Source organism: Protopterus annectens, chromosome 16.part0 (genome assembly GCF_019279795.1).
Source record: "Protopterus annectens isolate FY-2018-M chromosome 16.part0, PAN1.0, whole genome shotgun sequence".
NCBI lineage: Eukaryota > Metazoa > Chordata > Ceratodontiformes > Protopteridae > Protopterus > Protopterus annectens.
The window spans coordinates 391,590,880-391,601,446 of NC_056750.1; the positions used below are offsets into that span (position 1 = coordinate 391,590,880).

Here is a 10,567-nt window from a genome sequence, read left to right on the forward strand (position 1 = left end):
TACCTGAAATACTAGTTTGAAATTGTACTGAAGATTCTGACTCAAAGGAAGCTGCAAAGCATTTTCTATTGAAAGTCAGGGTACGTTAATTGCAGTCCTAAGAACTGTGAGTCTGGCTGTGTGGGTATGGGAAACATACATATGAGTCTGAGGTTATGATGTCTTTGAGTATTTCCCCCTGAAGTAGTGATTTCAGAATTGGTGTCTATAATGGTTGTGAAAGCTGCGAAGCTGAGGGTGGGGGTGGGGGTGGGGTGGAAGGCAAAGCCATCATGCATAAATGTCTTAGTGGCATTACAGTGAGTTTGGAGAGACAGTAGATATTTTACTGCAATCACAATTTATTTTTTGAAGTTGTAGGATTTGCAGTTATTGCTCACAGATGATTTAGGAGAGCCCCAAGAAATGTATATAATAGGTACATAACATACAAGGTTATGATTAGGTCTCCAAGCATAACCAGGTATGTGTTTGAAAGACAGATGTAAAGAAATTCTCTCTCAAATTGAGCCATGACATCCATTTCAAGAACATATAACTATTTAGTTATTATCAGAGAAATCTGTACTTGCAACCTTAACTGCTTTGATTTACTACTAATTAAAAAAAAAGTGAAGGGGCATGTTGCATTTTATAGCTGTGAAAGCCATAAAATACTTTGCGCTACTACACAGACACTGACAGTTGCTAAGTGGTCTTCTGACAGACTAACAGCTTTAAAAGCTGCTAAAAGTTTGTCTATATTTTTGCATGGCAGTGAGAATATTCAGCTTTTAAAAGCTGCTTTAAGATCAGACAAATGGGAATATTCAGAAACATACTTATTGAAAGCTGGTGATTTTTTTTTTATTTTCACTTAGTTTCACATAGGAAGTAAAGGGTCTTGTTTATGTATCTTAAATGCATGTTTTTGAACTTAAATGCTAAAACACGTATTTGGAATGCAGAAGTAGCCAGATTCTGTGAAACTAATTAGAAACGCTTTACATTAAACTTTATTTGCATTTTCAAATACTACCAAATAATTACATTCACTGGTCTTTTCAAATCTTGTAGATTTATAAATTATGCACACTTTAAATATATGTAGAAACATTTGAGAAGCTAAAATGATTACACTGCATTTAATGACAAGTAATCTGCTAAATTTAGTTCCTCATAATTCGACGCATTTTTTTTATTTTAAGATGCAGGGGGAAAAAAATGAACAACTCCCTTTTCCTAGACAAAGTGGAAAAAATTGAAGGCCACAAATGACAAATAAGGTTACACAACATGATAGAATTAGGGACAGGCATATGGAAAATCAAAGCTTGTGCTGTGACCATGTGTTTCATCCTTTAAGTAACAGACATTGAAATTACTGTAGCATTGTAGACCTTCCGGCTGATAATCTGCTGCCTGTTTACCATCATGTGACCTAACTTGTGTCTTGGCATTCATGCAGGCTCTCTACATTAGTCATTAGGGAGTTGTCTGCTATGCATAATAAAGCACAACAGCAAATAAGAGTATCTGCTGACAGTGTTGCAAGCTGTCTTACCCATTTCTTTAGTCACACCTCCTACCGAACATTTTGTTTCCCTTAATCATATCTTTGCATCTCATCTCAAAGACAGTCTACTGTTTCTGGACAAAATAATGGCTAACCACAGATCTGTGTACTGTATCATTTCAAAACAGAAACCATAGACTATTTCAAGGTACCCAATTTCCTTAATGGCAGGATGGCTCCACTGGAGAGCTATTAAGATTCTTTGAGTAAGTATAATGCGATCATAATACATGTGTTGTATAATTGTATGGTTGAATCTTGTAGTTTTCTAGATAGCATGAGAACTAACATCTACTAAACCATATAATTTAAAACAGCATCAGGAATGACTATATGTATATAGCTTTAAAAGAAAGGTTGCAAAGTAAAAATCTGAACCATCTGCTACTGGAACGGTATTACTGTAAATCCGAATATCTCTCAACCTCTTGGAGCAAGAAGTCTGGACAAAGTTCCAAATAATGCAGGGACAAAAGCCCAAAAATAGGGACACTTTTTAAATATTGCTCTTACAGACTTATAAAGTTGAGAGAATAACAGGTTTTGCATTAACATGAATTTTTCTGAAGGATATGAAGTCTGAAAATCGACTGACTTCAGTCCTCAATGATTTGTCACTGATTTGCCAGAAAAGTACAGCTTATGAGAAATGGACTAAAAATATGAGTAAAAAATGTGGACAGTCTGCAAAAATCTGGACGGTTGAGAGCTATGAAGTCCATGGATGTACATAGCAGCATTGACACAGATAATCTATAAAACACTTCTGAACAGATTTCCTTGCATTTTTGTTTGGCACAGTGATCCCATACAAGTGCTTATAACAGTATATATATTAATACATTTCATCTATTCATTTATCCTTAATTGTATTGTGAAACTTAGTTTAGACCTAATATGTTACTTCCCTTTTCTCCTACTATTGTAGGGTCCCCTGTCAAAATGGGCTTTGGCCTAGTAAAACTAACCCACTCAACAAAATCAATTGATCAGTAAATACCTAAATAATTGTATTATTAAAAACTATTTGAAAAGACAGTATTCCTAGTCTGAAATGTCTTCCAATGATTCTTTCAGTTATCCGCTTCTGTGGTCCTGTTATTTTGTTTCACAGCTAACATTATGTTGCCTGTTTTTTTACGTGTAGTAGTTTATAAAAATAGTAAGTATGCATCCATATGTATATAAAGCACTGAAATGATAACTAATCACATGATGAAATGAAGTTTCTGTTGGCAGCTGTTGTAGTCAAATTTATGTACCTGGCTACTTTTGTCATTGGAATTTATTGCTGCACATTTATGTGAATACTACAATAACAATTACACTCCGGAGCACTTAAACAATGATTGCAAAGGCTAACAATACCTGGAAATGTACTGAAATTCTCCAGGGGGAGTAAGAAAAAAATGTGTCAAATCTTCTACTGTGTGTATGTTTGTGGGGGGGATGCCTGTATGAAAGATAGCCAAACAGCTGCAGGAGCATATGAGCAATTTCCTTCCTTATGCATGCCTGGTGCATGATGGGAATTGTGTGTGTTTCATTCACAAACAAAATAGCTGTAGTTTGTTACTAGTTGTATATTGCTTAGGGAAGCAGAGTTATATGTACTTGTTAGTTAATGCTAGCATTGATTAGAGTAGCTTGCAAGCATTATTTGAATTATTAATAATACTTCATTGCACTTTAGGTGTGTTATTATGTTTGATAGGTTATCAATCAGTGATTTATTGTTGCAAAGGGTCAGTTAAGGCAAAGAAAGTGCTTGTAATGCCTGAGGTTATTTTATGAATGTGGATCTTTGTAAGTCTATGTCTGAGTAAGATGAAGTCCTACTGGAGTACAAGTGTTGCAGTTTTAGAGTAGCTGAGCTGTGGTGGAGTTAAATTTGCACAGGAAGTTTGCAGTACATGTATTTGATTTTAACAATAAGTGGTTCATGTTTCTTCAGAAGTCCACAGATTTGTATCATACCAAGCAGTGTGACGTAAGATACATTTTATGCATATATTCATTGTTATGAAGCACTACTGAATCTGTATTCTTGAACAAGAGCAAGAGAATTCATAGTCAGATAAAGACCCTGTATTTTTTTCACTTACTTTTTGCCTTTACTGTTGTGTCAGTAAATATCCATTCCTTGAAGATGCTCAAGAGAAATGTGATTTCTGTCCCTCATTTATTGGTGTAATTTTAGTAAATATATAATAAAACCAAAGAATACTCCAGGGAGTAAATGTGCCATTGTCAGTAGATTAATAGAAATATAAAATGATGACAATGCAGACAACGGAACAAACACAGGCATGGAGGACCATAAAAAATGTTTAATTCAGAAAAATAAACAGGTGGTAAGCGCTTTTGCTAATACCTTCTGTGTTTGTTCTATTGTCTGCGTTCTCATTGTTTTATATTTTAGAAATATGTTTTTATCTCTCATTTAATCTCAACTAATAAATAGTTTTTTAATTGTTTACAGCTAACATGTATGCTTATGGGTACGGCCATCTTAGATTGTGAAATAATGGTTGGTAGATGCTTAGCCAGGGCAGGACAAAATATATTTCCCACTTTCTTCCAAGAATAAGAACACATTAAAAACTCAGTGAAATACATGTTTTATGGAGATACACAAGTTTAAAAATGTTTGCTGCAGCAACAGTTTACATTGTTAATTGATTTATCAGAAAAGTTATTCTTGGGTCTCCTTCAGCTCCATGATAAAGACAGGGAGAGTCATTGATGACCCAAGCCTGACTAGTGGGCAGGTACTGCAGGAACCAGTGACAGTGGGTGGATAGAACAACCAGTACAAGTTCAGCCATGCTGGAGGGTACAAACAGTTCGACCCACAGTGGTGCTAGCACCTACCAGACAGGTTGCATTCCAAGTGGGCAGTGTGCTTGGCTTTGGGAAGATTTGCTTTTGAAACAGCCTTCAATAAATACAGGAATGCGTGCATGCATACAGGGGAAGGTATAGAGGAGGCCCTTGTTTCCACAAGTGTATACATCAGCCACTAGGGGAGGTGTTAGAGTTAGGGCCACTGTTGTTGTCTTACTGTTCCTGTTTCAATGACTTGTTCTTGTCCTGTACATAGTAGAATGAATGGATATGATTTAATGTGTAGTGATGGCCTTTACATGCAGCAGCACAGGCAGACACAGAAACAAAAAATAGATATCCTTGTGTCTCCTTTAAAAAAGGTACAACTTGGCCATCATTTTAAATAACTGTAAACAAATCTTTTTATAAGTGCCATCTGATCACTGGCAAATGCCCAAGTGACTGGCATGATCCTTTCTCTTGTGTCCAATCTTTTAACAATTACTTCAGTATCTCAAGATTTTAAGAATTATTTTTGGATGAACATGAAATAGGAGGTGTTCCAAAATGTATTTAGTTTTACCTTTTTTTACTTAAAAGAAGTTTAAGAAAGTTGTGCCTTTTTAGTTTTTTTTTTCTAAAAGCAAGTTATTGAATAAAACATGTAAAGGCAAAATGTTAGTTTTATCTTAATTCCCCAAAGAAAGGAGACATGCACATCAGCATTTTCCCCAAGTAATGGTGACCTTGGGCATTACTGTAATAAATAGTATGGGGTAGGACGTGGTGAGAGTGGAGCATACTCTGTGCGCAATACGCCAGTTTTGGGCAGATGTTAGTTGTTAGTCCTCTGATCAAAATTTTTGTACATTACAGGTAGCATATTAAATAATCCTACAGGGTGGCTCAGTGCAGAATGAACTAATTTTACAGAACACAATAATGAAAGAAATCTATGCCTGGAAAGCATTGACCAACATTTTTAAATAGTTTTCCAAAAATGAACTTCCTGTTGATGTATTGATAATGTATACTTGAAAAAGTAAGACATTATCAGATCACATTTGTGTAGTTAAGATTATAAATGCATATCAGTGATGGCCATTGTAAGGTTTTGTAAGAGACATGCTTTCTCTTGCAGTACAAAAAGCAATCTATTTTCTTACAGGTCATTTTCATCAATATAAAGCCTGTAAGCAATTAGAGGTAATTCTCCTTTCTTTTTTATAGCATTTTAGGCTGTATGTTTTTCACCAAATGCATGCTAATATAAAATAAACCCTTCATATACAAAGTTTAAAATATAACTGGTATATATTCTACTGAATAATCAATGACAGTTTCACAATTGCTTTTTTATTTTGTATGTTCTTGGAAACTTGATCATATATTCAAATGTTTGTAATGCTACTAATGTCTTTGTTTTTTAAATACCATTTTTAATCTTTTTTGTTTGTACTGCTCAATGTGCAGTGCTGCCTAATACTCTGATGATGTGTCTGTTTTTGAAATAACAGTTTTGTTCATCATATACTGGGCATGTCACAATCCTGCATATTACTTTTAATCACTTTGCAGGAGTGGTATCTGGTGATACCAGTTAGTGTGATCAGAATTATGGCAATATATTTAAATAAATCTTTAATAAATAACATTGGCTTCAGTTATTCTCTATATAATAAACATACATGTGCAGATATATAGTGAGAATAAATTTGTAACTGCACAAGAAGCTTAAAAAAATCACACTATTTGCACAATTTCAATAGGTTCACAGATTAGTATTAGGCTTACTGCCCTTATGGGCCATTTTAAGCCTAACCAATTATCCCATGTGAGAATCAAACCCTGCACCTTAGGTTTATAAGGTAAACACTTTAACCATTATGCCAGCCTCCCACATTTATACTGTGATTTTTGGGAAAGTTGCTTATAAAATATTACTAGAGTAAAAACCTCATCCGGTCTAGCTGTTGTGTCTCTAGAACAGAATTACGCATGTAAAGCAGCTCCAATACACACACACACACACACACACACATAGACAGATTAGATATATATGTGTGTGTGTGTATTTATATTATATATATATATATATATATATATATATATATATATATATATATTTGCACTTTTTACACTTTCACTGTGTTGCTTTCCAGTCGGGTAGTTGTCTTTTTTTTTTTTGTTCGCTATTTCTACTTAATATGATAACCATTGAGTTCTTCCAAGACAGCATTTAAAATTTGCCGCTTGCCACAGAGCTGTGACATCATAGTCTTCTGTACACTGGTAACTATGACATCAAAACAAAAGCACTGAAAGATTAACTATGAGTAGGCAGATACTTTCTAGTGCTATTTATACATGATTTTTGGCTTTTTATCAGATAAACCATAAAAGAACTGTGAAATAGGTTTGACTTCTGTTGCTACTGATGTTACATATTAACAGTATAAGCTGAATGAAGTAACAAGTACATTTCAGAAAAGTGTCCTGAAAATATAGTGCAACATCTGAATGAGAGTCATTGTTTAACTGTTGCATGATGTGGGAAAGTTTCTTTTGTTCAGCACATGCATGTCTGTCATTGCAGCTGTTAAAACTTGTACAGGGGCCTTGCACAAAATTTTATGTAGCTCTGCTTATATCAGTACAAGTGTTAATGGGTGAACAAAATCACACACACACACACACACACACACACACACACACACACACACACACACACACACACACTACCAGGTGCTAGCAACATAGTTTGATACAGTTTTATTTCTGAAATAGTAATAATATATTTAGTGTGTACATAATATTACATATTCTTTTCTTAAATTTAAGTTGGCAAGGGGTTGTATACTTTAGTACTGGCAGCTACCCACCTCTATAAGAGTTTTTATCAATCATTTCTCTTAGCTGGTAGGAAAGGACCACATCCACAATGTGACTTTATGTACTCCCTCAGTAAAGCTTTCACAGCATTCTCAGAGGGTTAGAAATAGCTATTCTAACCTTTCACCGTCAGTGTCGTGTCCCTTATTGTAGCTATGAGGATACAAGTAGTGCATCACAAGCTGTAATTTCCTTTTCATTGAAGCCACTTATTTTTTTCTGCAGTTTTAAGCTTTGTGTTCTCAAACTTGTGACCGTGTGTGAACAAATCCCTTTTGTCCAAGATCAAATGGTGGCTGGAACTAAAGAATTGCTGTCTGGTTTCTATTCAAATCCAGGTAGTCAGTTGTGGGGAGGCCATGTGTCTTGTATTGTATCACTTATTTGGTTTAGCTGCAAAGCAGAATATTAGCCAACATTGCAGAAATATTATTCAGCTGACTTGCACATTTGTGGGCGGTAGTAGTACAAATGAAGGTATCCACTATTGGTCTTTGTAACCAAAAAAGAAAAAAATTGTAGTAAGTAATGTCTACCTTTCTGCTTGCATATATGGAGTTAGATTATATTGGTGTACAGTAGGTATATTTAATGTCAAAGGTTATCAGTATTAGCAATACGGGAATATGAGATCTATTACAAGTGAAAATGAGGCCATGGTAAGTTTTAGTTTCTCATAGCTACTACAGTTTGGAATGCTGCAAGGAGAAATTCCGTGACAAAAATGTTATAGAAATCTGATTATCACAAGCTGCATATGTTTCTGTATAGTAGCACATCAGTTTACATTTTCAGCACCAAGTATCTTTCTTGTCTTCTTTCATGAAAATGTTTTTAAAATGAAGCTTTTTATCTTCAGATCATAATTACAAAATGCATTTCACTGTTTATGAGTTAAGGAAAAACCTAACTTTGACTTTGTGTTTTCTTGGAAAAAGAAAGCATTTAGCACTAAAATCGCAATTGCGGTCTATATCATAGCACTGCAGGCTGTTTGTGTTACAAGGGTTTCTTTGAACTGCAAAGCCTGGGCTAACAACGTCTATGCAGACACATTTAGAGATGAAACCTTAGTGTACAATACTGGGCACCGGCTTTACGTATACATCTGTCAGTATTCAAAAGAATTAGCAATATAACGCTGCAGCTTTTACCTTCTGCTATGTAGCTCAGGTACGGCCTTCAAAGTCTATAATTTGTTTTGTCTCAAGATTCAGACTGCTTTTGTAGGCAGTAGTGTATGGATTAAGAGTTTTAGACAAAAGCAGGCGCGACTGGAAGGGGGGAAGGCTTGGAGCGTTTCCTGTCACTCAACACATTCCATTTGTAGCTCACTTAAAAAAAAAAATCCACATCCTTTTTCCTTGCATAAACATATTCTCTCTCTCTTTTTTAATTTTCATTTTTTCATGTACAAATTAAACTTGCCTTCATTTGAAACATTCCTTCAGATTACACAAAGCACAGCTGAGTAAATCTGGTTGGCATTTTGAAAGGCAAGTCACGATCACAGGCCAGAGCACCTCACCCACATCTATTTTTTCTGCACAGCAGCTGGTTGACCTGTCTCGTCCACTGATGCCCTATTGAAGACCTGGCTGTCTGGTTTTGGCTCATGCCTTTGTCCATGTCTGCCTCAGTTCCTCCCTGTCTATATTTGCTTCACACAGCACTCCAGGCTATGCAAGTGTTCAGTTACATAAAATGTAAGATTGGGGGTGGGGAGAAACTTTTTAAAAAATTCCTTTAGCTATTGATAGCAAACTTTTAAGGAGAAAGTTTTAAACAGACCTATTGTAAAGCAGCTTTCTGTAATCATATGGAAATAATTTCTCTTTCATACATAACTACCTCCAGCTGCTTAGTATCATGAAAGATATTTAACAGTTCCATGACTGAGAACAAAAGAACACGTGCAGAAAAGCTTAGTGTCATACAGCAGTTGTTGAAAAAAGCAAATCTTAAATCACTCTTTATTTACACATTTATTATAACCATGCCACTGTATGGGAGCAAAAATAAGTAAAAGAAAAAAAATCTTACCCCGAAATTGTACAGAGTAGTCCGGAAACTTCAGTTTTGTCAGGTAAAAGGAATAGAAAAAACAACAACAAAAAGTTGTAGCTTCTTCAGGAAGGAAGAGTTACTTCCCAAGTGGCTTAAAAGACTGAGTTTCTACAGCTGGTAGATAACATTGCCAGCTAGCCTGCTTTGTGGCCTGTATTCGGAATTCAGCCATGAGTTCAGTCAGCAAATTTCATCAGCCTGGGAATCAGACGAGATGAGCCCTATTGAACTGCTCCAGATTTCCTTGCAGCCCTGTCTGCTTTACTTGAATTGAACTATATATGACCTAGATGATGGACAGAAGCAAATTTAGTCATGTGCAAGGCTGGAGCACATACTATTCGCTGAGCATTGGCACTCAATCGGCTTGGCTTCTGATTGGGCCATACCCTGAACATTGAAATGTGAAGCTCTCACCATTCAAAGGCTGTAATACAGGGGTGGGGGGGGCTGTTTGGGTGTCTGGCTGCCAGTACTTATCATGAGAGCGTGCAAGTAATCATTCTCAGTTTCATGCTGGAATCTTCCACATGAAACAAGCAGTGGATTATAGCAGTGCAAAAATCTGAAAGCCAGGCAAAACTCAATAAGGCACATGAATTCCAAATTATTCTGTTTATTTAAAAAAAATCATTAGCAAAGGGTACATTCTGATCAAGTTTAGAAACCAACTTCAGCTCACTACTTTATTTCCCCCTTTAATAGTAATTATTCAGAATGATACCAATTCTGTGTGTACTGATATGTGCTTATTAGCATTTTAAATAGTACTCACACATTAGCTTTGTTTGCTTTTACCTGTGTAATGCGATATAAATACAGACGGATATTGAAATACTGTATTGTCTATGCGCTACCTTAGATGTATATAATATGCACCTCATTTTAAATTACTAAAAATGTGTTTAACGGGGGCAGTCTGTTATTTTTACTTGAATGGAATCTTCAGCTTTTTTCAGATACACAGTCACCTATTGAACTGCCAGTGGGCTGGCTTAAAAAGCTTTGTCTCCACTGAGCTGTGACATAGCCTTTAATCATACAGACGGCTGAGGTCTGCTCTCATCTTCCTGTCTGAACTGATGGACCTTGGGAATCATTCTCATCTTCTTGGACTACAGGGAAACTAGGTCATCACTACATAGCACTGTCACTTGTAAGTTTTATGCTGCATATCATATTTTTTTTCATTGCATTAATGCAGCTTGCTGTGCAGTTAATTTA

The 10,567-nt window shown here is 35.7% G+C and overlaps 1 long non-coding RNA gene across 3 annotated transcripts in view; it reads right to left on the reverse strand.

Annotated features, from left to right (window-relative positions):
- The window catches only part of LOC122790798, a 280,435-nt gene extending 270,776 nt beyond the window's left edge, over positions 1 to 9,659 (reverse strand). Inside the window, exon 1 of one of the 3 annotated variants that reach the window (XR_006363040.1) lies at positions 9,320 to 9,659. This is a non-coding gene — a long non-coding RNA (uncharacterized LOC122790798). The remainder of the gene's footprint in view (positions 1 to 9,319) is intronic. The other 2 variants (XR_006363038.1, XR_006363039.1) reach the window with 2 other exon arrangements.
- Positions 9,660 to 10,567: the final 908 nt, after the last annotated feature.